This window comes from Pinus tabuliformis, chromosome 3_2, assembly GCF_031772625.1.
Source record: "Pinus tabuliformis cultivar Carrire ecotype Pingquan chromosome 3_2, CPIR1, whole genome shotgun sequence".
Taxonomy (NCBI): Eukaryota; Viridiplantae; Streptophyta; class Pinopsida; order Pinales; family Pinaceae; genus Pinus; species Pinus tabuliformis.
Window position 1 is genome coordinate 761,104,073 of NC_142302.1, and position 6,084 is coordinate 761,110,156.

Here is a 6,084-nt window from a genome sequence, read left to right on the forward strand (position 1 = left end):
TAGTTGGAAAGAAATTGGGCATCTTCGGCCTGTCGAAGGTCTTCTCCGACACACGTTGCTCAGCATTGACCATGGCAATATCTGTTGGCAAACAGTAAACTGTGAGAATGGCAAGGCTTCAACAGCATAGTTGAACCCTTCGAGATTCAATGGAATGGAAGAGACGAGGATACTCACTAAAAGCCCTCTGTTGAAAGATGGAGCTAGAACTCTCATTTAAACCCCCTCTGCCAGAGGTTAAGGTCAAAACCCTCCAAAGTGAAATGACAACAGAAAACCCCAACTCGCGCCTGTCTTCGACTTAAGGTTCCCCGACTCTGCTTCCACTGTCGGATGTCCAGCTGCAACAAGGACCATCGATTGAGGCACAATCAACCACACAGAGGATAGCTAGTTGTAGCCTCTATCGAAACCTCGCGAAGGAATGGCCTTAGATCCCTAGGAAAGTGGCCAGGCCAACTTAATGACTATCATAAGGGAAACATACCAGTTGTAGTTGATACGATGTACACGCACGCTTATGCATTCAATTAGTTTTATAACACCAAACTTAAAGGGCTATGACAGAGGCAATGGCATTTTATCAACAATTCATTTATGCAATAATCATAGCATGGCATCCATAGCATTATTACCCAACAATCTTTGTAGCGCTGACTTTTATAGTCATAAGGTCATGATGAATAATTAACCACATACAGTAAAAAAAATAACCCTGAGAATTAATATATATATGTTGCTATTATAGTCATAAGGTCGCGATGAATAATTAACCGCATACAATAAAAAAAATAACCCTGAGAATTAATATATCTATGTTGCAATGGTAATAAAGTCTTTTTAGAATTAAATTATTAATGATTTAGATTGTGGTAAGTTTAAAAAAAAAAATTATTATTACTTAATGGTTCCTATTATGGGTTTGTGACATGTATCACATTCCAATACAATCCTTAAGGGAAACAATTTTTTTTCAGTGATTGTATTTAGAGTATAAATTTAATTGTCATGACTCATTATTACTTATCAAGTAAATTTATCAAGCAAATTTACTTATCAAGTAAAAAAAAATATGATACATTTTTTTTTAATTTCTTTTTAACATGGTGTTTTATATTTATGTTCGTTGGTAGGTTAATCAATATATTATATGTGTTTTTGATTTGAGATTTCCATATTTAATTATTACTTTTTTTTCAAAGAAGACAGAAAATGTTTTATTTCATTAAAATATATATATTTTTAAATTGAATTGAACTAATAAATATACATATTTTCTTATTCAAATTAATAAATAAACTCATCTTATATTAAAAAATGGGACTCTCACCAATATATCAAATTTGGACACAAGACCACTTTCCATTTATTCAAGAAGTGACATGAGAGATAACCACACTTGGCTACTTGTGCTTCACCACATTCTACAGTCCATGAAGACCACATTTCACAAATATTGAATGGGGAGATTCCCAACTAAAGAAACTCCAAAACCCATCAGAAAAAAAATTAATAAAAACAGGCATTGCAAAACTTGCTACTATCAGCAATGCCATGCACAAAGATATACTTAGATGATCATGCTTATATTATAGTGTTAATTCTATAATATCTTTGTACATGTACATGACCAATAGTATAGAGGTAGTCTGGAAAATTTCACAACAATCAAGAGTGGAACAACCTTGCTAGATTTCAAATCATTGGATAGTAACATAGGCGGTCACCATGGGCGAGAGCTAACGGGCATACTATAGGGCATTAAATGCCCGGCTACATGTGCCCCCGTTAGCTCTTTAACACACGCGCACGTATTTTTTATTTATCTATCACCACGCGCGCGCGTGTTAAAGAGCTAACGGGGGCACATGTAGCCGGGCATTTAATGCCCTATAGTATGCCCGTTAGCTCTTGTCGTCACCATATTTGTCTTATTTTTGTGTGGTGAATCTCTCAAAATAAGCCTTGTGTTTTCAAGTAGATTCTGTATAAAACCTTCAATATACTCTTATTACACTCTTAATTGTTTTGATTAAAACAAACACTATTGTCTTATTCTTGAATAAAAGATTGCATTAAAAATTTATGTACTTGGTTCATACTTATTATTAATTTGAAGTATTCTCAAAACATGTAGACATTTCATCAAATTTGTAAATATACACCAACAATTCCATCAAAGTTATGGCTTCACATCATTTTCCATTTCATTATATTTTAACTAAACAAGACAAAAGGATATTTTAAGCCATTCATATTGGTCCTTTGAGAAAAAATGCAAATTGAACAAATAAAAGAAAATAAACACATATATCAAAAGTGGCTTAATACTTTATTGGTAATGCGTACGTCTTCTAATAAATTAATATTAGCTTGATACTATATTTTATTGTCATCAATTATATACACAATTTATTAGGAACACAAATAGTTAATGGTGATTTAATATTTTGTTGATAAATATTGAAATATTTGTTTGCCTTTTAACCAGAACAAGGATTTATGAAGAATTTATGGAGAATTGGTAACTTTCACCACATGAGGCATTCTACAATCGATGAAGAGCACATTTCACAATGATGAAGAGCACATTTCACAATATTGAATGGGGAGATGCCCAAAGTGGACATCCAGACCATGAAGAATCTCCAAAACCCTTAAATCTAAACAAAAATTAATAAAAACAATTAATATAGATTTGCTACTATCAATGATGTCATGCACAAAGATGCTACTATCAACAATGTCATGCACACAAATATAATTAGACGATCCTTCTTTTATTATAGTGTCAAATTTCTAATACCTTGTACATATACATGACTAATGGTATAGAGGTGGCTTGGGCAATTTTCATAACAATCCATAATGGAACAATGTTACTAGATTTCAAATCATTTAGTAGCATAGGTAGTCTATTATCTTCACCATGTATGTTTGATTTTTGTGTGACAAATCTCCCAAACTAAGCCTTGTGTTTCCAAGTAGTTTCTATTTAAAACCTTCAATATACTCTTATTATTCTCCTCATTGTTTTGATTAAGACAAGCCCTCATGTCTTACTCTTAAATAAAAGATAACATTTGAAAATTATATACTTGGTTTATACTTAATATTCATTTGAAATATTCTCAAAACATGTAGACATTTCATCAAGTTTGTAAATATACACCAACAATTCCATCAAGGTTTTGGCTTCAAATCATTTTTGCATTTCATTAGATTTTAACTAAACAAGACAAAAAGAGCTTTTACACGATTCATATTCATATGGCTTCATTGAGAAAATTTGCTAATTTCACAAATATAGGAAAAATAAACACATGCATCAAAAGTTGTTTATTAGGATCATAAGTGTTTAATGGTGATTTAATACTTTGTTGATAAATATTGAAATATTTGATTTTTTTAAAGAAACCAGAATTTCTAGAGATTGGATAACTTCAAAAGATTGGTATTGGTTGCCACTATTACACCAAATACAACTATTTTATAAATGCCACAAATAAGCAATTACAACATGTCTTTGAAGACTTAAACCTAGGCAACTAGGGAAACAAATTGTCACTGGACCACTGCAATTACAACATGTCTTTGAAGACTTAAACCTAGGCAAGTAGGGAAACATATTGTTCATTGGACCACTTGAGCTAAGATCCTTTGACGATTAACAAATAATTGTTAGAAATGCCTACTTATTCTAATAATTATTAGTAATACTTGAATATTTTTGTTTCATATTATGAACATGTGGGTCTGATGGTTAAGAATATGTGTTTCTATGTAATGTTTAAGCACATGTGTTTCCTTGTAAGGAATCACGAGTTTAAATCCAAAGGGAGTAGAGTAAGTACATCTTAACTCCATATCTACCAAACACAAAAAAAACTATAAAAATAAAATATACAATTGATTCATTCAATCAAATTCCAAATTTTTTAATTTCAAAAATATAAAAATATATCTAAACATAGTAAAAGTTTATTAATCATGGTTAAAAACCTTATCTTAGTTAATTAAAATATACAATTTATTCATTCAATCAAATTCCAAACTTTTTAATTTCAAAAATATAAAATATACCTCGTCACACTAAAAGTTGATTAGTCATGGTTTCAAAAATATAAAATATACCTCGTCACACTAAAAGTTGATTAGTCATGGTTTCAAAAATATAAAATATACCTCGTCACACTAAAAGTTGATTAGTCATGGTTAAAAACCTTATCTTAGTTAATTAAAATATACAATTTATTCATTCAATCAAATTCCAAACTTTTTAATTTCAAAGATATAAAAATATACCTAGTGACATTAAAAGTTGATTAGTCGTGGTTAAAAATATGTACTTCTTTGTAAGGATTAAGTACATGAATTTCCTTTCAAAGAATCCTGGCTTTAAATCCTTCTTTGTAATGATTAAGTACATAAATTTCCTTGCAAAGAATCCTGGCTTTAAATCAAAAAAAATAGATTACGATATATTAACTCCATCTCTACCAAAAGAAAACTGAAATTAAATGAATCTTTTTAATAAATTAAAATATAAATTTTATTCAAAATATAAAAATATATCTCATCACATAAAAATTTGATTACTCTGAACTCTAATAATATAAGAGAAACTTAAAAAAATAATATAAAAGAAATTTTATAGGTTTAAATCCAAAATAAATAAAGTATGTATATCTTAATTCTATATCTTTGAAAAAAAAAATCTATTTTTAAATAAATCTATCTTAATAAAATAAAATTTACACTTTATTTAAAATATAAAAATATTTATCATCACATAAAAAATTCATTACTCTGAACGAGAATAATATAAGAGAAACTTAAAAAAAGAGAAACTCCGACCTGAAGCAGAAAATATCAGAGAAACTTAAAATAATAACATAAGAGAAACTTAAAATAATAACATAAGAGAAACTTAAAAAGTAGAAACTCCGACCTGCCGGATTCGAACCAGCTACCTAAGGATTACTCTGAACCAAAATAATATAAAATAAAATAAAAAAATAAAAACTTTAAAAATTTAAAATTATAAGAGAAATTTAAAAAGAGGAAACTCCGACCTGCCGGATTCGAACCAGCTACATAAGGTTTACTCTGAACAAAAAAATAAAATATAAAACTTTAAAAATATAAAATAAAAAAACTTTAAAAATATTATATAAGAGAAACTTAAAAGAATAAAATAAAAAAAAACTTTAAAAATATAATAGAAGAAAAACTTAAAAAGAGGAAACTCCGACCTGCCGGATTCGAACCAGCCACCTAAGGTTTACTCTGAAGCAAAATAATATAAGAGGAACTTAAAAGAATAAAATAAAAAAACTTTAGAATGAAACTCCGACCTGCCGGATTCGAACCAGCCACCTAAGGTTTACTCTGAAGCAAAATAATATAAGAGGAACTTAAAAGAATAAAATAAAAAAACTTTAAAATGAAAGTCCGACCTGCCGGATAAAAAAATAATAGAAGAAAAACTTAAAAAGAGGAAACTCCGACCTGGCGGATTCGAACCAGCCACCTAGGGTTTACTCTGAAGCAAAATAATATAAGAGGAACTTAAAAGAATAAAATAAAAAAACTTTAGAATGAAACTCCGACCTCCCGGATTCGAACCAGCCACCTAAGGTTTACCCTGAAGCAAAATAATATAAGAGGAACTTAAAAGAATAAAATACAAAAAAATTTAAAATGAAACTCCGACCTGCCGGATTCGAACCAGCGACCTAAGGATGTCAATAAGGATTTATTCTCCCACTACAGTCCTCCGCTCTACCAACTGAGCTAAGGTCGGACGATGCATAGGGTTGTCCAATTCACATTTGTAGTTCTTCATTGATGTGCGGGTTAGGTACATAAACGTTCCGCGAATTTTATCAAAGAAATACCTGTGCGAATCCTATCTTCTCCCTTACTTTTATGGAATCCTATCTTTGTAATGTATATATAATTAAGTCATACAATAATTATTTTTATAATTAATAATTTAAAATAAATTTTATAATTTAATAAATTATAATGGATTTTTTAAATTTCGCAATGTAAGATATATGTAAAAGTTTTAATTTTTAT

General features: G+C 29.5%; 1 non-coding gene across 1 annotated transcript; it reads right to left on the minus strand.

Annotated features, from left to right (window-relative positions):
* Window positions 1-5,710: 5,710 nt before the first annotated feature.
* On the minus strand, window positions 5,711-5,806 carry TRNAY-GUA (transfer RNA tyrosine (anticodon GUA)). Its single transcript has 2 exons — window positions 5,770-5,806; window positions 5,711-5,746 (listed from the first exon to the last, which is right to left on the minus strand). It is a non-coding gene; the product is annotated as a tRNA-Tyr (tRNA).
* Window positions 5,807-6,084: the final 278 nt, after the last annotated feature.